The 22910-nt window shown below is 47.0% G+C and overlaps 1 long non-coding RNA gene across 1 annotated transcript; it reads left to right on the forward strand.

Moving 5' to 3' along the window:
- Window positions 1-12671: 12671 nt before the first annotated feature.
- Window positions 12672-16580, forward strand: LOC128411427 (uncharacterized). The gene is made up of 3 exons (XR_008329807.1): window positions 12672-12772; window positions 15056-15185; window positions 16453-16580. It is a non-coding gene; the product is annotated as an uncharacterized LOC128411427 (long non-coding RNA).
- Window positions 16581-22910: the final 6330 nt, after the last annotated feature.

Consider the following 22910-nt stretch of genomic DNA (forward strand, 5'->3'; position numbering starts at 1 on the left):
ACAGAGAAAACGTGTCTGCACTCTCTTAACATCAACAGCAGAGAGAGAATAACTCCTCCCATGTACTTCCAGTACAGGTCAGATGACACTCTGAGCTAACATCCGGTGCTCAGTGGTGTGAATAGACTGTCCCTTTGTTCCCACGGTACAGTCCCATACGTCAACATCCTGTTTGGCTTTCCAGCCACCTGGAGCTCGCTGCTGCATTGCTCCTTTTTCGTAACATCCTCCCCCAAAAGTATCAATGCGTGTTGCGGCAAGCAAAGCGTGATCCAGAGAAGAAAACAAACAGTTGTTATACACATAACACTCCCCTGTTGTTACAGTTCCACCCTTGGAACTCCTCGCCACTGGTTTCCCCAGTGTACCTCTCTGGTTGTCTGGCTTCCAAGGAATGAGTGCATCTGCATTACCTTGGCTAGCAACTCTCTGTTGTGTCTTTGTCTCTGACTTAGACACAGCTCCAACTTGTCCTCGGTTGTGTACAACAGCAACACATGCAACAGCTAAGTTAGCAAACTCTTTTGAGTACCTCTTGGGTGGTTGACCCTTTGTAACTCTCTCAGACCTTCGTATGAGGTGCTGATCTTCTTTGCTCACTGGTCCAGTCTCAGGACTCTGTTGAGAACCAGTACCAATGGTAAACAGTGGTTCATCCTTCACCTGTGAAGGTCTATCCATTGTGTGAGATTTCCTCTCAATGACTGTGTCTACTGAGCTCTTTGAGCTATCACTGTCGCTCTCAGTACCACTGTAATCTGTAAAATCATCAACATCATCTGAATTGTCCTCTGTGGGAAATGTGTGTACTATCACTCTCTCCTGTTCAGGAGCACTCTCTAGAAATTTTGTGAGAATCACCTGACCAGATTCAGACAAAATTACTCTGTAGAGACCCTTTTCATATCCCACAAAAATGCCTCTGGCATTCTTTACTCCACCTGGAGCTTCTGTCCTCACATGAGACCCAAAAACCTTGAAATGGGCAACAGAAGGTTTTCTATGGAACAGTTTCTCAAAAGGAGAACTTCCCAACTCTTTTGAAACCTTTCTCAACCACGTATAACAAAACGACATTATCGACTCCGCCCAGTACTCATGTGGCAGATGTGAACTAAGCAATTGCGCTTTCATCCCCTTTTGCAATTCTTTGTTCACCCGTACACAGACACCCCTGTTCCACGCTTCCCCTGAAACAGCAACCTTGTGTCTTATCCCTTTCTTCTGCAGGAACTCCTGAAAATCCTGTAAAAGGAAAATTTGCTTTTCATCTGTGAAAAGACAATCAATGTTAGCATCATGCATATTTTCAATCTTGTCACAAAACTCCTGAAACCTTTCTAAGGCTTCCTGTGGTCTCTTCAACACATAAATCCAGACAAAATTAGAGAAATGATCCACACACACAAGATAAAATCGTGCATTGCCTCTAGATGGTTCTAGAGGACCAATCACATCAGCATACACCCGCTGAAACGCTCTGTCGACCCTGGCCATCTTCTCGGCGCTCGTTTTGGTCACACCTGCGAGAGAAACCAAGTTAGACACAGATGAATTACATTCCATGTAATCACTTTGGTCATAAGTCAACAAATACAGCCCATCTTTCTCTCTGGCAGAAAGATACAACTCTCCATCTTTGAAGATCTTGCAGCTCTCAGCATCATATGACAGTTTCAGTCCTTTCTTTGCAATCTGCGAAACACTCAGCAGATTGAACTTCAATTCAGGAACCAAGTAAACATTGTTTATAGTCAGGTTCAGACTCTTAAGATACACAGTCCCTATCCCGGTTGCTTCCAGCTCCTGACCGTTGGCCTGTTTCACAGCGAAGCTTTGCTTCTTAAACATTGAAAAGAGTCCTCTGTGTGGGGACATATGAAAAGTACAGCCCGTGTCAATTACAAACGAGTTCCCAACATCTGGCGTGGTTCCTTTCGCCATCAAAGCCTTTGCAGGTTTCACTGAAGACTTGGTATGACCTTTGCCTGATGCCTCAGGCTTTGCTGAGCGGCCCTTAGCTCCTTTTGGCTGGCGTGGCTTCTTGCAGTTCCGCTGAAGATGCCCAGCCTGTCCACAATTGTAACATCGGACAACGTTCAAAGCTACAGCATTCTCTCCAGTAGCAACATCAGTGGGGGAATTAGAACTCCGTTCCTCCCTCCCCCTGTCCTTTACTTCCAGTGCAGCAAGGCGGTCGTGTTCATTCAAAACAACGGCACACACCCTCTCCGCGGTCAAATCTTGAGCCGGAAGGGAACCAAGCTGACTGGCAACCGTTTTGTAAGTCCGATTCAGGCTGTTTATCATCATGAAGCAAAACACTTCCTCCTGTAGACGGAAATTGCGTTCCACCATCTGTTGGCGCAGATATTTCATCTCTGTCAGGTGCGCTTGAACATCTCCATCAGGCGCAAGCCTCAGATTGGTCAGCTTCTCAAAATACAGCAACGCTGAAGAACCAGCATCCCTCTGATGTGTTCTACGCAGCGTCTCCCAAATCTCTCACGCATACTCTAAATTCTGAATATGCACCAGTTGGCTATCTGAGACACACAGAATTATAGCCGTCCTGGCCTTTAGATTCTGTGATTCCCAACCTCGCATTGGTGCTGCAGGGATGGGGTTCTCAATCACCTCAAAGATCCTCTGATTCTGCAGCAGGGCCTTCATCTTTACAGACCAAGATGAATAATTGTCATTTGTCAGGGGAGGTGGGTAAGGTAAACCTCCCCCCTTCTTGGCATCCATTCTGAATCCAAGTCACTGCTCTCACTTTCGAGCCTGTAAAATCCAAAAGTCTCTTTTGGGTTGTTTACTGCCTTCTCTGGCAGGCAAAACTGCAAGCTGTTTCAAAGTCAAAACAACTTTCGCTTTCCCAGGCTCGTTGCTGAGCCAGCCAGTAACGTTCCACTTACTGACTGTCGTTGCCTAGCAACTGTGCATACCAATCTTCGTACAGGAAATCTTATCAACCACAAGAATTCCTGGTATGCTAGCCTTTGCTTTCAGAGCTGTTTTCCCAAACGCAGCTCCCGTGAACCAGAGAATGAATCAATCTGCGTTCACACTTTTAGCTCGAAATTCAGCATACCTTTTGGGGCTCCGTTGCTTGGAAAACACCCCCTCTCGGTGTCCAGCCGTCTGTTCAGCTTCTGGCTGCACGCAGACGTTATCTTATCTTCTTAGGTGCAATGATTCATCGACCTCTCACCTCTCATGCTGATTCCCATGGATCATATAACCAACGGCTAATGCTACCAGTTGTCGGAATATCAAGCCTTAGTCAGAGGAATTTGGCCACTATCCAGGCACCCGGCTTGAGTTCCTTGTTGACCTCCCTGTCTGCGACTCCCGGCAAGATAAGGCGAGATCTCAATCGGTGATCCTCCTCAACGTGAGAAGAACACACCACTCCTCCCCTACCATCCCCAGGGAGGGGAGAGAGACAGACAGAAATGTATTTACATGCCTTTATTCCTGTCTTTCCAGCAGTACAGAGAAAACGTGTCTGCACTCTCTTAACATCAACAGCAGAGAGAGAATAACTCCTCCCATGTACTTCCAGTACAGGTCAGGTGACACACTGAGCTAACATCCGGTGCTCAGTGGTGTGAATAGACTGTCCCTTTGTTCCCACGGTACAGTCCCATACGTCAACATCCTGTTTGGCTTTCCAGCCACCTGGAGCTCGCTGCTGCATTGCTCCTTTTTCGTAACATGGAACACTAGAGTCACTTTGATAAAAGCAAACCTGAATTGACTTGAAAGCATTTATAAACCTGTTAAAATCTGTAAGCAGCACACAATATTAAAAGCAAAGAATGCAGTTAAAACAGCAATAAATCCTACATCTTCCATAAACACAGTATTAACAGTGAGACCGTCAGTGATGGTGGAGGCCAATTCTGCATCCACATGTCCTTCCACAGTGGGGACATAGGTTTCCAGGAGGGAGTTGATCATGGTGAGGGTTTGCCAAGCGTGCCTTCCTCGTAGCATGTTTCTTCCCTTTTTTCCTGAGTTCGTGCATCTCCAAAGACCATGTTACCTTTGATTAACACTGTGCTGCAGTTGGAGTGCTCACAGCCCAGTGTGTCCCATTTTTCAGCGATCGCACTGGTGACCTTTGCCTCTTACAGTACACTGGCTTTATTTCTAACAGTAGGTGCTCAGTGACTCACCTGGGTGCTTCTTCCGGTCTTAGCGTCCTCCACGTCTCACAATGGGCCAAAACCTCTAATCTTTCCATCTCTACATGTCATTCTGGGGAAGACAGTGTGCTGATTGCTGAACCAGCAGCCCTACTTTCCTTCAGGGCATGGTGACGACTTGCTGGACTTCGCAAGGAAGTGGGAGGAAACAGCTTCCCAAAGATCCTGCAAATATGGATCACTCGGCTCTCTCCTGACAACCTTCTGGCCTGTGGCCCTGCACCCAGTCTCACTGCACCGTCTATGCTAACAGAGCCATGAAGATCCTCCAGCTATGTTTGGCTATTCTGTCTTTGCTGCTCCTGGCTACGTCTGGTAAGTGATACAGAAGAAGGCAGTTGTCTTCAGGTCCTGCATAGTGGGGCTGGGTAACAGCACTATTCAAAGGTTTTGAGAACAGCTCAGTCCTTTTAACCCTTCTGCTTTCTAGCAAATCAGACCACTGGTCCATCTAGCTTAAAACTGTCTACACTAACAGACAGTGGCTCTCAAGGAAAGAGCCGCAGCCTGGAGATCCTGGGTTGATGCTTGTCCGCTCCATGAAAGGGTGGAAATGTTTACTTTCTGCTGCCAATGAGAAATTAGATCTATAACTGGCCTAAGTTATAGGAGTGTAGATTTCAGCTAAACATTTGCAGATCCTTACTGGAGAGCTCAAGTGCTGGATTCCCTGCATTGTTCAAAGCAGCAGCACTCAAGCAAAAGAGGAACATATCAACAAGGGCTGAGGAGCACCTTAAGATTTGCAGTAGTTCCAAGAAGCTTTAGGGCAGGGGAAACCTCAGTAAATGTTAGGGACAGCCCCCCTTCAAATAATCCCATATCCTAAAGAGGTCTGTAAAGGGGTGTGTGTGGGTGTGGGTGTAAAACTGGGGAGGGAGAATGGAATGGAGAGGAGAGCACTACTCAGAACTATAAACACTTCCTTATTTTATTGTATTATCAAATTTGTTAGTTCAAGGTCAAAGGCCTGGTTATAAAGGAAAGCTTTGGCTTGGTGCACAAATATATGCAATGATGGCTCCAGGTGTGCCACCTTGGGGAGAGCATTCCGCAAACAGGGACCAGCAGATAAAAGCCCAATCTTGTGTTACCACCCTCCAGACCTCTCGTGGAGGGTGCAAATGAAGAAGGGCCTCAGATGGTGATCAAAGGGTCTGGGTCGGTTCCTCTGGAACAGGTTTCTCAACCTGTGGGTCTCCAGATGTTGTTGAACTATGACTCACATCACCCCTAGCTAGCAAGGCCAGAGCTCAGGGAAGATGGGAGTTGTAGCCCAACAACATCTGGGGATCCACAGATTGAGAACCGCTGAGAGAGAGGCAGACCTGGAGGTATTGCAACCCTGAGCCATTTAAGCCTTCATAAGTCAAAACCAGAACATTGAATTGGGGCTGGAAATTAATCAGTAGCCAGTGCAGTTGGGCCAGGAATGGTGTAATATGCTTGGGCCCTCTTGGCCAGGTGAGCAACCAGGCCACCAAATTCTACATCAGCTAAAGTTTCCAAACTGTCTTCTGAGGCAGCCTACGTATAATGTGTTGCAATATTCTTGAAGGTCCCATTTCTATGGATTCCAAAGCAGGGATGGAGAACATGTGTCAGGGACTGGCTGGACGAGGAGGAGTGGTGTTGAGGTGCCAGCTGGGAAGCCCCAAATGGAAATCCCAGAGAAAGAAAGCTCAGATCATGGGGACTGGTGGTGGGACACTGAGGAGAGTTCAGAGGGAGAAGATTGGGAGGAGGTGCAGTGTACCAAAGGGGCAACAGGGTTTAGTGAGCAGGAGGAACCTGTGGCAGGGAGCAGTTCAGACTCCAAGGCTGAAGCAGACTGATCTAGAGGCTGCTGAAGAATGCCGGGAGTCTTTCACTCCAGTTGTGACAAGCTCCGCTCCCCACTGGTCCCCAAGAACGTGCAGGACAATGAGAAAAGCAGAACAGAGGTCAGAGGTGGGCAGATGACTTTAGAGAGGGCTTGGGAAATGTTTGAAAGAGGAGGAGCCTTAGAAGAAGTGGAAGGCAGGGACCTTCAGTCCTGGTAACTGCTCAGTAGGGACAAGACCTACTTGGACGTGTGACTGAGTTGTGTGCCGATTCTTTGAATAAAAAGTAAACTTCACTGAAAACTGCTTCTTTTTGCTGACCGGCGTCTGACTCTTGCCCTGACTACATGTGTGGCCAAAGGTTGGAGTTCGGAGCTGGAATGCCACTGTACCCTGAGGTGCCAAGAACTTGTACCCCCTTTTCCTTCCTCTCCTGAATTTTCTTTGCCCCCTGCAAACCTGTAACATTATTTTGCTCTCTGCAGTGCACAGCAATATTTCCTCTCTCTCTTTGTGCAGGATTTTGTAAGGAGACAGCACAGAGTGAGGAACCCCAGGAGACAGAACAGAGTCAAGAACCCCAGGAGTCACCACAGACTAAGGAAGAATGCGACGCTGAAGGGGGTTGTTGCCTACTAGTGACATGTTACCCCAAGACTCGGATTGGAATGTGCGGGAGATGGAGTAGCCTCAGGTGTTGTAAATAGAAGTACGGTAATCTCGGTTCCCCAAACAAGAGATTGAAGAACCTGCCAGAGGTAAGCGTAATCTCACAAATAGCATCCACGGCCCGAACCCTCCAGGCACAGCATGTCAAGGAGCCTCTGATTTCAGGGTCTTCAGGCTTCTCTCCACAATCACTTGACTAATGACTCATTTCTGTGAACCACAATGGAACTTACAGCCAAGGAAACACACCTGAGTTTTCCCCCATATCCTTTTGCAATTACTACAGCCTCTTCTTATCTTATAGTGTTGTAGCTCTTGCTGAGATATACTTAACATGTAGGACTAATGGAATTGCCATATGCACTGCATTCCTCAGCTCATTAACATATCAATTAAATCATGGTGCCATTCTTTGCTTTTGCATAGAGTAAAAGAGGAAAGGTCCGACTCAAATTTAGTACTAGGATTTCCCCATATTCTACACATAACTAACTCATTTGATCCTTCATTCTGAAAACTCACGTTAATATCTCTAAAGAGTTTGTACAGTCTCAGAGTTGATTCTGTAACTGGAATCTGTCTTCATTTATTGATTAGAATATGACAGTAGAGTCCTAGGCATGCCTCACTTTTCTTTCAGATCTGTAATTTTCTTTTACCAGTGTATATTGTCTATATCTTCCATTTTCCTTCATTTGTCATTTATTGTTGCTGTTCAGTTCTCAGACCAGCTGGGACATGCACTAGAACAATGGAAATATATACAAAAACCATGGCAAGATCTTTATTCTTGTCCACAGGAGTTTACAATACTTATTGTTGATTGCCTTAGCTCATTCATTCCCTGCAATGCTCCACCTTCCTATGTTCATCATTTTGACATCTGATGAAAGGTGAAATAGAAATAACTGCTTTATATTTTGCTTTGTTTTCAAACAGGTTAGACTGATGGAGGAGGCCTGCTTACCCAAGATCTTTTAAGAGCCACTGGATTGCCGCTTGATACCCAGTTAGAGACACCTTCTGCTTCTTCACCAAAGCATCTGGATCGAAAGAATAAGCCATTGTAAAATGTTCCATGATTATACCAGCTTGTCCCTTGCAATAAAAGCCAATTAAAAAACCCCGTTCCCTCTCTTTCCAGTTTTCAGGTATGAGTCCTTGCTTCTGCAGCAAAAATAGCACCTTGCACTCATGAGCCGTGGGTGGCACTGTGTGTTAAACCACAGAGCCTAGGACTTGCCGATCAGAAGGTCGGCAGTTCGAATCCCCGTGACGGGGTGAGCTCCCATTGCTTGGTCCCTCATCCTGCCAACCTAGCAGTTCGAACGCAGGTCAAAGTGCAAGTAGATAAATAGGTACCGCTCTGGCAGGAAGGTAAACGGCGTTTCCGTGCGCTGCTCTGGTTCGCCAGGAGAGGCTTAATCATGGTGGCCACATGACCTGGAAGCTGTACGCCGGCTCCCTCGGCCAATAAAGCGAGATGAGCGCCGCAACCCCAGAGACGGCCACGACTGGACCTAATGGTCAGTGGTCCCTTTACCTTTACCTTTACCCATGAGACCAGCATGGTTGTGCAGAAGCAAAGCAGATCTTTAGAAAATAATGTTAGAAGGCAAAAGGGTCCCCCCAAAACAGTCCGTTGAGCCACAATGAGGATAATGAACTAGAATGTCCTCAGATTTGCAAACCTGTCCCCAGGAAATGTGGCAGCAGCAGCCTCAGCAGCCCGGAGACAGCCTGGTAGGGCAGTTGGCTCTGGCTGGCTTCAGGAACTGCTTGCTGCCGCCGCCACTGCCACTGCCAAGGGGGAACCAGGGACATCCGGCGGTACAGATCTCCTTCCCCCTTCCCCTTTGTTTTGACGTATCAGGGGAGGATCAGGAGTCGCGGGCGGGCGGCCGTTGCCCAGCACAAGCGCAAGGTGCACGGTTTTTCTGCCAGGCAAGGAGCAAAGCGCTTCTTTCGCGCCCTGTGAAACATAAATGCTCCGAGTTTTTAAGAAACTGGGCAATGGCTGCCCTCCTGCGACTCCCAATCCTCCCCTGATCAGTCAAAACAAAGGCGAAAGGGGGAAGGAGATCGGGGGAGGCTCAGGAGCCGTGGGCAGGCAGCCATTGCCCAGCTTTTTAAAAACTCAGAGCATTTATGTTTCACAGGATGCTGAAAGAAGGGCTTGGCACTTTTATACAATATGCATGTGTGCTTTGGCCCAGGGTCTTTTGCCTCACCATCACCACTACTGACTCCCTGTTAGTACTCAGCTTCAAAAGAAAAAAGAAAAAGAAAGAACGTGTCCCTGGATTCATTGAAAAAAATCTGGTAACTATACTATAACCACCATGAATTATCTTTTGGTTTTTGCGTGAGGCTAAATTTAGAAACCTGGAGACTCAGGCAGAGTTGATAAAACTAGTATTTGAAACCAGTGCAGAAACAGCAGTCAGACTGCAAACAGGATCAGCTACTGGGGACAACATGTTACACTGTTCAGAGATGCACTGCTTGCCAATTTTCCATTATCTGGGTTCAAGGTTCTAAACAATGTCAATAGCTCAGCTGGTTACACTGTGGTTAGGGCTGGGATTATGCTTTAAGAAATCTAAGGCGTCATAAATACATGCACTTCCCTAAGTGCACAAGGGAAATGCACATTTGTGCATAAACCACATGTCTGAAATAGTAGGGCCAGCAAGATCAAAGCCATGTTTAGCTGTTAATGGACCCCGGAAGCCCCTCCAGTCACACAGCAGGAAATTCTTCCTGGCCTCCTTTCTGTGAAACTGGTTTAGCAAGTATAGATGAACTATCTGAGCAGACTTGTTAAAAGAGCAGATATCTATGTATGAATGAAACATGCCCTTGATAAGGCATCCTGGAGTCAAGGTATTCACCATTTCAAAGAATGTCCCAGGGCGGGCATTTATCAGGTGTTGTCAGGCATCTTGATTGACAGACTTGTAAATATGTTGGGTGGATGAGGTGTTAGGGGAGAGGTGGCACCTCTGGTAGGGGACAGGCATGTTGTGCTTTTTCTGGGGTTTTGTGCCCACCTTTGGCCCTTCAAACAAAGTGGAAATAGACTGCTGGTGCTTATAACAAAAAGGCTTTAAAACTGATTGAGGGTGGGAACTGGGGAGGTTCTGCTTTGGAACCTGGCATGTAGATCACAAAACCTATAAAAATCAATATGGAGGTGCCACAGAACTATGTATTGTGAGTGCAGGGGCACAGGTGTAGCAGGCCAATGTACAAGAAGTCAAAACATGAGTGCCCAAGACACCTGAAGACAATAATAATACAGTGGTACCTCTGGTTGCGAATGGGATCCATTCCGGAGGGTCGCGGGTCGCGACTCGCAGCTTCTGTGCATGCCTGCGACGTCATTTTTCATGTCTGCGCATGCGCGAGCGGCCAAACCAAGAAGGAACCCTTTCCGGTACTTCCAGGGTTCCAGGGACGCAACCTGAAAATGCGCAACCTGAAGCAAACGTAACATGAGGTATGACTGTAATAATATATTATTATGGTCAAAAACCAGTTCAGAAGCACAACTGAGACTGCTTTCACAAGAGTGAAATAGGCATTTAAAACAATATACAATAACAGCTCATAGATTAAAATTAAAATAGTCGCATGAACACAAAAAGACCTAAGGTTAAACTAACATGCAGATTGCCCCTGGGACGCCCAGGAGGCCGGCTACGGCGGTTTTCCTAGAGATCAATTTGTTCCAGGGGGTGTTCTACGCTTACAAATCTGTGCACGGAATCTGGTGACCATCCGGGTCATCTTGTGATTTTTGCCTAAGAGGAGAAAAATGAGTTTAGGCTTGTCCGGAAGGTCAGCAAGCCTCACCAGATGGGGGTCGATGGCATCTCTACGTGCCTCATCGTAAAAGGGACATCTAAAAAATAAGTGTTCAGGGCTTCGTATTTCCCCTAATGGGCAGGCACAAAGTTTCTGAGTGTACGGGACTTTTCCAAAAGTTCCTTCCAGAACCGGCGAGGGCAGAGCCGAACTTCTGGCAAGAGTTAAAGGCCCTTCTTGCATTTCTGCATACAAGGAAATTGAGGTATGCCTCTGGGACAGCAACATCTCTCTTGTGTTCTTCAATTATGTAATCAGGGGACCTCAAGCAGTCCTGTTGCCTCTGTGTCCATAATTCTATGAATAATGGCAAGTTCTGGTTCTGCAGAGAGAATGGGCACTCTCTCCCCACCTGCCTTTAAGTCATGTGTATAACGTAGCCCAAGGAAGGACACCCATTTTCCCTCCTCCCCTGCAAAACATCCTCCATTTTTGTTGTTGTTCAGTCGTTTAGTCGTGTCCAACTCTTCATGACCCCATGGACCAGAGCACACCAGGCACTCCTGTCTTCCACTGCCTCCCGCAGTTTGGTCAGACTCATGTTTGTAGCTTCGAGAACACTGTCCCACCATCTCGTCCTCTGTCGTCCCCTTCTCCTTGTGCCCTCCATCTTTCCCAACATCAGGGCCTTTTTCAGAGAGTCTTCTCTTCTCATGAGGTGGCCAAAGGATTGGAGCCTCAGCTTCAGGATCTGTCCTTCCAGTGAGCACTCAGAGCTGATTTCCTTCAGAATGGAGAGGTTGGATCTTCTTGCAGTCCATGGGACTCTCAAGAGTGAAGGGGCCTCCATTTTTAACTCTCCCAAATAGCCTAATGCATTATTCTGAGAGTTTGCTTTCCCAGTGGCCTTCTATGTCTTCACTCCAGGGACCCCCTTTTAATAATCCCAACCTACACTTGAAGACAGTTAGTAGAGCATGAGGCTCTTAATCTCAGGGTCTTGGGTTTGAGCCCACATTGGGTGAAGGATTGCTGCGTTGTGTGGGGTTGCACTCGGTGCTCCTCGTGGTCCCTTCCAAATCTACAATTCTATGACGGTATTCAAGTGTTTGCATGCCAGTGCTGGACACCTCCCTGCCATTGATGGGTGAACTGGAGTCCTTGACCTTAGAGGACAGCATGGATAAAGTGAGCAGGTTTAATCCTTGTATGCATATTCCTGCATTGCGGGGGGTTGAACTAGATGATCCTCATCGTCCCTTCCAACTCTTCTTTGATGCAGGGCTGTTCACAATGTAAAATTACAACATAAAAACCACAAAGACATACAGTCATGCCTCCGGTTGCAAAAGTGATCCATGCGGGAGGCACGTTCGCAACCCGAAGCGTTCGTAGCCTGAAGTGCCACATCTGCGCACGCGCATGACGCAATCTGGCACTTCTGTGCATGTTCATGACATCATTTTGCGCTTCTGCACATGCATAAGTGCAGAAACCCGGAGGTAACCCATTCCGGTACTTCTGGGTTCGGTGCGGTCCACAACCCGAAAACATGCAACCCACAGCGTTCGTAACCCGAGGTATGACTGTAGATCATTGGCCTGAGTGGCAGGTTTTTCTTATGGTCTTAAAGCACATGGGAAGGGGGATTTTGCTGCATTTCAGGCAACCTGTGTGTACATAGCCCAAGCCCAAGAATTTGTTTTTAGTGCCAAACTGAATGGGGCTCATGGTCCTTCCATCCCTGATGACCCAACAAGCCTTCCTTTGTTTTAGGCATATAATATAGAATTGAAGGAGCGACAGAGAAGGTCAACGGAGACTTTCTGCTGTCTTGTTAAACAATTGGGAGTCAATAAATCAGCCATGGATCTACCAGGATGTACTCAGTGACTTGGCTGGGTGCTTTTTCCTGGTTTTGCACCCTCTAGGTCTTACCACAGGCCAAAACATCTAATCTCTGCATCTCTCCATATCATTTCAAGAAAGACACTGTGCTTAGGGTTGGGTTTGCAGCCCCATCTTCCTTCAGGGCATGGTGACAACTTGCTAGACATCTCAAGGAAGTGGGAGGGAACAGCTTCCCAAGGATCCTACAAATATGGGAAGCTCAGCTCTCCCAACCCTGACAACCTTCGCCCTTGTAGCCCTGCATTGAGCCTTTCTGCATCCATCCATCCATCCATCCTCACTGAGCCATGAAGATCCTTCACCTGTTCTGGGCTGTCCTGTCTTTGCTGCTGCTGACTGCTTCAGGTAAGGGATGGAGAGGAAGGAGGGAGAATGCTGTTCCGCTTATGTTCTGCATAGGAAAAGCTAACATAACAATGAAGCCTGACCAGGAAAAAGGGCAAAAGAGGACACAGGTTTGCAGGAAATGTGCATGTGCTGATTTACGCGTAAAGATACACATTTAGTCATGATTGACAGGTCACAGATTTTGGATTTCTGGGACCATACATACACACCAGCTCCCAGAGAGGAGCTTGCAGACATTTTGCTCTTTCCTAGTTCTTTCTAGTAAAGGTAAAGGTACCCCTGCCTGTCAGGGCCAGTCGTGACCGACTCTAGGGTTGCGCACTCATCTCGCTCAAGAGGCCGGGAGCTGGCGCTGTCCAAAGACACTTCCGGGTCACGTGGCCAGCGTGACGAAGCTGCATCTGGCGAGCCAGCACCAGCGCCGCACACGGAAACACCGTTTACCTTCCCACTAGAAAGCGGTCCCTATTTATCCACTTGCACTTAGGGGTGCTTTCGAACTGCTAGGTTGGCAGGAGCTGGGACCGAACGACGGGAGCTCACCCCACAGCTGGGATTCGAACCGCCGACCTTTCGATCAGCAAGTCCTAGGCTCTGTGGTTTAACCCACAGCGCCACCCACGTCCCCATAGTTCTTTCTAAATTTAATTTAATTGTGCAATGAAGTCTCTGATCAGTTTCCAAAAAAAGTTAAAACATTAACATTGGGAACAAAGAAACAAATAAAAACAGGTGGTAAACGCCATCCACTTCAGATGGCAAGGATAGCTCTGAATGGCTTGAGCTACAGGAGTGTAGATTTCAGTTGAATGGAGGTGGGCTCCATTCTCCATTAGGGATGAGCATCTGTTGGGGATGCTCAAATTCTAGATTCCTTGTGTTGCTTACAGGGTGGATGAGATAACTTGCACGACATAATAATAATAATAATAATAATAATAATAATAATAATAATAATAATAATTTATTTATACCCTGCCCATTTGGCTGGGTTTCTCCAGCCACTCTGGGCAGCTGCCAACAGAACACTAAAATACAATAATCTATTAAACATTAAAAGCTTCCCTAAACAGGGCTGCCTTCAAAGGACCCCTGGAAAGTTAAGTCCAGTCAAAGGCGACTATGGGGTTGTGGCGCTTATCTCGCTTTCAGGCCGAGGGAGCCGGCATTTTTCCACAGACAGCTTTTCGAGTCATGTGGCCAGCATAACTAAACCGCTTCTGGCACAACGTAACACCGTGACAAGTGCCAGAGTGCACAGAAACGCCCACAAATTAAAAGATTAAAACTACTTATGTAGGGACGCGGGTGGCACTGTGGGTTCAACCACAGTGCCTAGGACTTGCCGGTTTGAATCCCCACGACGGGGTGAGCTCCCATTGCTCGGTCCCAGCTCCTGCCCACCTAGCAGTTCGAAAGCATGTCAAAGTGCAAGTAGATAAATAGGTACTGCTCCAGCAGGAAGGTAAACAGCATTTCTGTGCGCTGCTCTGGTTCGCCAGAAGCAGCTTAGTCATGCTGGCCACATGACCCAGAAGCTGTATGCTGGCCAATAAAGCGAGATGACTCCCGCAACCCCAGAGTCGGTCACGACTGGACCTAATGGTCAGGGGTCCCTTTACCCTTCACCTTTACTACTTATGTTATCTGTATCCCTTGTACAGATTTATATTATTTTATTTTGTATATAGACATATAATCCACTATTACATTTTGAATAATTCTTGGTTGTCAGTATCACTCTATTTCTGCAAGTATCTTATTGTTCGTGCAGTAAGTTTTCAAGTATTCTTTATATATTTCCCATTCCCTAAATACCTTTTGGTTTGACATTCCTCTAAGTTTTCCAGTCAATTTTTCTAGTTGCAGGTATTCTATCTTAAGAATTTGCCACTCTGTGATCGTTGGTAAGGTTTCATTTTTCCAATTTCTTGCCACTGTTATTCTGGCTGCCTTAACTGCATACATAAACAATGGTCATTATTATTATTATTATTATTATTATTATTATTATTATTATTTCCATTGGTAGTATTCCTAATAGAAAAATTTCTGGTTTTTTTTTAGAAATGTAAATTTGAATAGTTTTTTAAAAATTCACTGTAAATGTTGTTCCAAAATTCACAGATGACCTCGCAATTCCACCACATACAGAAATATGATCCTGTATCTTTTTTGCATATCCAACATAAAGTTTCCCATTTTGAAGTTTCCCTTCCCTTACCTCCACTTCTGAATTTGCAATGGACAGGGATCTTTTTTGTTTCTCCTTTTGCAAAGGATTTGCCAAGGAAGACCCAAATCTTGGACCAGATTGCTATAAGAGAGGCAGCACTTGCAAATCTAACAAGTGTCCCAAAGGAATGATTCAAGATGGAATGTGCAACATGAAAAAGATATGTTGCAAGAGGTAAAAAGAGCTCAAACAAGGTGCCGGAGATGAACTTATATATTATTATATTCTTAACATTTTCATACCATACTTATTTTCATATTTCCACTTACACTTTATTATTTTCCAGTTTGTACATCTTAATTTCTATGTTATTAATTGTAAGTGTTAAATTGAACCCTGCTAGTGAGTCCACTTCTTTGCAGTTTTTCTGTAGGTAGAACATAAATGATTCCCAGTCTCTATTGTCCTTATCTCTAAGTTTCCCAGTCAGCTTCACCAGCACATTCCACCAGTTTTTCTTGCCATTCTTCTTTAGTTGGTATCTTGTCATCTTTCCATTTCTGGGCTGGTAAAATCCTAGCCACTGTTGTTGCATACATAAATAATGTATTCTGCTCTTTTGAAAAGTTTTGACCTGTAATGCCCGTCAAGAAAGCTTTTGTTTTTTTAACAAATGTTATCTTAAAAAAAAATTTTCCATTTGGTTATCAATCATTTCCCCAAAGTTTTTGGTTATTTTACAGTTCCACCACATATGAATAAATGTGCCTTCCTTTTCTTTACACTTCCGAAACTTATTGGAGCCTGTTCTATACATTTTTGCCATTTTTACAGCAGTGATATACCATCTGTACATCATTTTCATATACAGTGGTACTCGGGTTAAGTACTTAATTCGTTCCTGAGGTCTGTTCTTAAACTGAAACTGTTCTTAACCTGAAGCACCACTTTAGCCAATGGGGCCTCTTGCTGCTGCCATGCCGCTGGAGCACAATTTCTGTTCTCATCCTGAAGCAAAGGTCTTAACCTGAAGCACTATTTCTGGGTTAGTGGAGTCTGTAACCTGAAGCGTATGTAACCCGAGGTACCACTGTAATTCTCTTTCAACAATATACAATCAGCAAATGTTAAGTTCGCTTTCCATAATTTTCCCCAGTCTTCCATTTGTATGTTATGTCCTAAATCTTGTTTCTACATCATCCTTTAGACCTATGATGCATATTTTATTTTGCCTACTTACGTTGTCCACATCCTTCAGTTTCCTCTTTCAGTTCAGCTCACTTTTGTTATGCTATTGTTCAGCATCAAAATGATCTGGGACCTATGCTGTTGCATTCTTAGTCTAACTTGTTTTGGCTCATCAGTTCCCTGTTCTATCGTTTAACATTCTTCCGAGTTCCCCAGCCTTCCTTTCTATGATTGTAATTTTGACATCAGATTCCAGGTGATATGGAAGTAACTGGGGGTTTTTTGCTTTTGCTTTTGTTTGCTTGTTTTTAAGTGTCCCAGAAGATTGATGCCAGCTTACACAGGACCCTTTGAAAATTGGGAGATGCTCCCTTACTTTGAGAGCAACTGGATCCTGCTTCAGCCCCAGCTGGAGTCTCCTCCTTCTCCAGGAAAGCATCCAGATCAGAAAGATCTGCAATATTTTCATTGGTTGTATGTGCTTCTCCCTCACAATAAAAGCAAATTAAAAAGCCACATTGCCTCTGCTTCTGATTTTTAGCTCACCTTTCTCCTAATTCTGCAATGCAGTACTCTAACCTTATATCATGTATATATATATAATAATGCATATAGTTGGTGAAAGTGGGCATGAATATGGCAATAATAATAATTATAGTAACAACAAATGTTATTATTTATACACCACCCATCTGACTGGGTTGTCCCAACCATTCTGCCCCAGCATCCTATTAACGAATATTGCTTCACAAAAATATGCATCTTGAGCAAAATTTTATAGAAACACTTAATTATTTTTAAATTGAGTGCAGAAAAAATCAAAGTGGTTTACAAAATGAATCCCTCCTAAACAATGCTAACAGAATGGAAGAAACTTTCTTTTTAATCAGTGAAATATTGACAGGGCAGTTCATTGCTTTTTTTGAGGGGGGTGGGGAAGGACATACCGTATATTTAGCCCTGTCTGACTGGCATTATTGGGTAGAAAGCACCATTAAAGATGATAATTGCTTTCTCTTGCTTTGACCTATAGAGTTTGCATTTTTGTGGTTGTCTTTATAAATTTATCTCTTGCCCTCTGTTCAATGTTTCTCTGTAATAAATGGGCCTGGTTTTAAAATCCCTCTGTGCATGTCTTTTGGAATAAGCTGCCAAACACAGCAGAGGACATTCTTCTATGTAATTCATGGCCTCCCTAGGCCAGGCAGGTGGTTGTGACAGAATGTCAGAAAAAAGGGAAAGAGAGTAGAATGCAAAGAAGCAGGAACCCTCATCCTCCCAGAAAGCCATTCATTGATGTCAAGCCCTCTTCAGAAGCATCACATGAAGGTATGCACATCTAGAGAAGGTGTGGGCCAACTTCAGCCATGTGGGATCTTCACTGGTTTTTACTGGAATCCTGAGATCATAGCAGTGGCGTAGCGTGGGGGGTGCCAGGGGTGCCGGCCGCACCGGGCGCAACGTCTGGGGGGGGCGCGAGTCCAGAGGGAAGGGACAAGTTCCTTCCTCCGCCGCACACATGCAACACACACACACACACACACACACACACACACACACTTCATCCCGTCGCCGAACTGCTTTTAGCCCGCATACAATCGACTGGAATAGGATTATGTTACGTTTACTGGGCTGGGATTTGACAGGGAAAGCAGCGCAGCGCAGGTAAAGCTGTGTAAACAGCCCCGAGCGAGGCATCGGAGGGTTATGGAAGGGACACGGCCCAAGGCTGAGATCTGAAGGCTTCTCTTCTCCCAGCCCCCAGCCCCCACCCCATCGCGAAGCAAATCGGGTTCCCCGGGAGTGGGAGGATTCGGGGACAACTTTTTTTGCGCGTGGGGGTCGGGAGAAAAGGGCGCGTGGCTTCTTCCTTCCCAAAAGCGGCTGGACTGCGCACGCTTCCCTGGCGAAGACAGACGTGAGATACAACAATCTCTGCAAAAGCAACCCAAACAGGCGAGCCCTGAATCCCTGTTCGGGGGGCGGGGGGGGAAGGGAGCGGTTGTTCAGAGGCCGAAACGTCGATCAAAACCAAACACCCAAAAGGGGAAGAGGGGGGGGTCGCCCTTCCGCGCACCCTGGTGAGCTCTGCAAGCCTGGACCCAGGGCTTCGGCTCAGTCGCGCGATCCTAACGCAGGAGTCACACCCAGCGAGCCTGACGGTGCCTGCCTAACGCAAAAGAAGCAAGTCCTATTGAATTCAATGGGGGGGCTACTCTCAGGTAAGCTTGGCTGGGATTGCTGTCTGCCCTGTGGAGGCGCTGACACCCCTAGGCCAGCCCTGCTCGGTGGTGCCGGCGATCAAGGAAATAGCAGCTTTTCAAAGTTTCAAAAGAGCATCAGCCTCATGGATCTCAGGCATGGCAAAGGAGAGCGGTTCCAGCACGTGCTCCGGTGCTTCCATTGAACTCAACGGGACTTTGTAGATGCTTAATTCAGGATGCAAGGCTGCCCCCCCCCCTCTGTCTGAGCGCGGAGAGAGGATAACCCCTTCACCGCTTTCAACTTGGCTTGCCCTTCGTTCTCATTGGTTTTCTGGCGCTTTTTCCTATCACGTTTTCCCTCTTTCTTTCTTTCTTTCTTTCTTTCTTTCTTTCGTTCTTTCTTTCTTTCTTTCTTTCTTCCCTTTTCTTCCCTTTCCTTCTCTTTCCTTCTCTTTCTTTCTTTCTTCATCGATTCGCCATTCTCTGCCAACTGTGGAAGCCTGGAAAGCACCAAGCCTGACGGGTCAAAAACTGGAAATTCGTGCGTATTGCAGGGAGAAAAAGAGGAAGCGAAATAACGCCTCAGCAGTGGCGTAGCGTGGGGGGTGCAGGGGGGCCAGCCGCACCTGGCGCAATATCTGGGGGTTAGGGTTAGGGGGCGCAAATCCACGGGTTAGGGGGCGCAAATTACTTGCCTTGCCCCGGGTGCTGACAACCCACGCTACGCCACTGGATCATAGAATCATAGAAAGGTAAAGTTGGAAGGGGCCCAAGAGTCATCTTCTTCTTTTTCTTCTTTTATTGGATTAAAAATAAATAAGTTACACAGACAGCAAAACAAAGACGCCTAAATTAACATTGCCTTCTACCAATAAGAAATAATAATAACTATTAGGTAAAGGTAAAGGGACCCCTGACCATTAGGTCCAGTCGTGACCGACTCTGGGGTTGCGGCACTCATCTCGCTTTATAGGCCGAGGGAGCCGGCGTACAGGTTCCGGGTCATGTGGCCAGCATGACTAAGCCACTTCTGGTGAACAAGAGCAGGGCACGGAAATGCCATTTACCTTCCCGCCAGAGCGGTACCTATTTATCTACTTGCACTTTGACCTGCTTTCGAACTGCTAGGTTGGCAGGAGCAGGGACCAAGCAACGGGAGCTCACTCTGTGGCGGGGATTAGAACCACGACCTTCTGATTGGCAAGTCCTAGGCTCTGTGGTTTAACCCACAGCACCACCCGCATCCCTCTATAGGTCTGGATAGGCACCCCATAAATGGATAGGCACCCCATAAATGTAATTGACTGATACCGTTTATGAAACCACGTGCTTGTTAAACTGCAATAAATAAACAAAAGTTTATGTTTCAATTTAACCCTGACTGCACTCAGTAATTTACCAGGTAGGGCCTGGGTGGTGGCAGCGAGGAATAAAGTGGTGGAACAGGGATCAAGAGATGGTGAAATGTCCGGGGACCCTGTGTGATCACCACAGACCCACATTACCTCTTTCTCTGGCTTCAATCCTGGTGTTTCAAGTCGAGTACACGTAATGTCAGCCGGAATCCACGGGCATCTTGTAGTTTCTTGCAGGTGTCCTCAATGGAGTACTGTGTCCAGTTCTGGGCGCCACAGTTCAAGAAGGACACTGACAAACTGGAACATGTCCAGAGGAGGGCAACCAAAATGGTCAAAGGCCTGGAAACGATGCCTTATGAGGAACAGCTAAGGGAGCTGGGCATGTTTAGCCTGGAGAAGAGGAGGTTAAGGGGTGATATGATAGCCATGTTCAAATATATAAAAGGATGTCACATAGAGGAGGGAGAAAGGTTGTTTTCTGCTGCTCCAGAGAAGCGGACACGGAGCAATGGATCCAAACTACAAGAAAGAAGATTCCACCTAAACATTAGGAAGAACTTCCTGACAGTAAGAGCTGTTCGACAGTGGAATTTGCTGCCAAGGAGTGTGGTGGAGTCTCCTTCTTTGGAGGTCTTTAAGCAGAGGCTTGACAACCATATGTCAGGAGTGCTCTGATGGTGTTTCCTGCTTGGCAGTGGGTTGGACTCGATGGCCCTTGTGGTCTCTTCCAACTCTATGATTCTATGATTCTATGATTCTATGATTCTATGATTCTATGATTCTATGATTCTATGATTCTATGGCTAGGAGAGCCTTTGACCAACTTCAGTTGATAAGACAGCTACAGCTATTCCTAGATCCAAATAGCCTGACAGCAGTTGCTCAGGCACTGGCAACCTCACCGTTGCATCGCCACAATCTCCCTCTGCTGTTGGCTTTTTACATGCACGACGGTTTCTTTATTTGTCTGTTTTAGTGTCAAGGGGCTGCCAGGGGAGCTGGTTCATCAACAGGTCAGAAGGGAGCCTCGGAGACTCAAAGTAAAGTTAGCCGTTTTATTTAGGAAATTAGTATACAGCAGAGTTCACTCAGGCACTGCTGTCTCCATGAAGACCTTGCCAAGACTGGCTCTTGGCATCTCCTCTTCCTTCTAACTGTCCTCTTCTGGACGTCTTACAAGCAGGCACAAACTCTGGCGGGAAGAAGGGCCCCACCCTCGGGCTTTTCTAGATTTCTATTCAGCTATGTGAGTGAGAGCTGGACCATAAAGAAGGCTGATCACCGAAGAATTGATGCTTTTTAATTATGGTGCTGGAGGAGACACTTGAGAGTCCCATGGACTGCAAGAAGATCAAACATATCATTCTGAAGGAAATCAGCCCTGAGTGCTTCCTGGAAGGGCAAATCCTGAAGCTGAGGCTCCAAGACTCTGGCCACCTCATAAGAAGAGAAGACTCCCTGGAAGAGACCCTGATGTTGGGAAAGATGGAGGGCACAAGGAGAAGGGGATGATAGAGGACGAGATGGTTGGACAGTGTTCTCGAAACTGCCAGCATGAGTTTGACCAGACTGCGGGAGGAGGTGGAAGACAGGAGTGCCTGGCGTGCTCTGGTCCAGGGGGCCACAAAGAGTCGGACACGACTAAACGACTAAACAACAAATGTGTAAAGCTCTGTGTGACCTTGGAGTCACACTCTTCTGAGTCACATCCCTGTTATCTCTTTCAGATTCTGAACTCTAAGTGTGTGCCTCTGCACCCAGTCCTGTCTGTGCTGGCCCGGGGGGTAACCCAAGAAACACGGTCCAGGACCAGTCCAGAATCCAAAGGTTCTGCTAGAAGTCAGTCTGACGGGGCCAAAGCAGGACACAAGGCAGGAAACCAGGCAAGGACAGGTGCAGGATCTGGCATACAGCAATGTTGTTTCCGCAACCTGGGGTCTGACAGCCTTTTATCTTTGTTGGGTTAACAGCCGGTCCTGATCCCCCAGCTACCCCACCTGTTTCGCCTTAAGGTGAGCACTCCTCTTGTGAGTACTCAGGTCTCTCCTTCTCTCAGACCTCAGTCTCTGCAGCTCGGGGACGTCGGTGGTTTACTAGACCCAGGGCCCTCCTCAGCCTCCCCTGACCCAACCTGTAGTGGAGCAGCTGTAAGTGAGAGCCCAGCTGGAGGCAACGAGGTCATCCCCACATCTGGAGACAGGGCAGGCTCAGGCCCCTGACTCGGCCCAGCTGGTGTTTGTTGCAGGGGAACCTGTACAGACTGGGACTCTTCAGGATCAGGCCCCAGACTTGGTTCAGATGATGCCTGAGGCAAAGGATCCGTTGCAGACTGAGACCCCTCTGGTTCCAAGTCCGAGCCCGAGTCCCAGGCCATCACACTGTCCTTGGAGGGCATGCATGCCTTGCTACATCCTCCACATGTTGCCCTACAAGCCCTACCCCTGGGCGCACCCGCCCCGGGCGCTATGAAGTCATGCTGCACTGCTGAGCCCCGCATAAAGGAGATTGTGCCACTAATGTGCACATAGCCCAAGCCCAGGAATTTGTTTCAGGGATCAGAACTGAATAGAGCTCATGGTGATTCCACACAAATGACCACTCCTGTTAGGGACCAGGCTGAGGAGAGCTACTCTGATGAGGAATGGTGGGGGCCTGCCCCTCCCCCTGCTCCTAACCAGGATCCTGAAGTTGCCCAGGAGCAGTGGAGCAGTATAGATTTGGAGCAATGGTTTGTAGAGGGACATAGTTTGGAAGACAACAGCTGGGCAGAACCGAGTGGGGCACAGCCAGGAGAAAAAGAGGAGGGAGAGAGAGAGAGAGAGAGAGAGAGAGAGAGAGAGAGAGAGAGAATTAACAGACTCCCTTTCACTGGAAAGTGTCGAAGCGCTCAGTCCAAGGTCAAGGAGAGCAGAGAAGGTAGCTACACAGAAGGCCAAATGGTTGCCAGATCACGTTGCCAGACGAGGGAAATGGGAATCCGAAGTCCTTGTTAAAGGTAAAGGTAAAGGGACCCCTGACCATTAGATCCAGTCATGGCCGACTCTGGGGATGCATCGCTCATCTCGCTTTATTGGCCGAGGGAGCCGGCGTACAGCTTCTGGGTCATGTGGCCAGCATGACTAAGCCGCTTATGGCGAACCAGAGCAGTGCACGGAAACGCCGTTTACCTTCCTGCCAGAGCAGTACCTATTTATCTACTTGCACTTTGA

The sequence above is a fragment of the Podarcis raffonei genome, chromosome 3 (assembly GCF_027172205.1).
Source record: "Podarcis raffonei isolate rPodRaf1 chromosome 3, rPodRaf1.pri, whole genome shotgun sequence".
Taxonomy (NCBI): domain Eukaryota; kingdom Metazoa; phylum Chordata; class Lepidosauria; order Squamata; family Lacertidae; genus Podarcis; species Podarcis raffonei.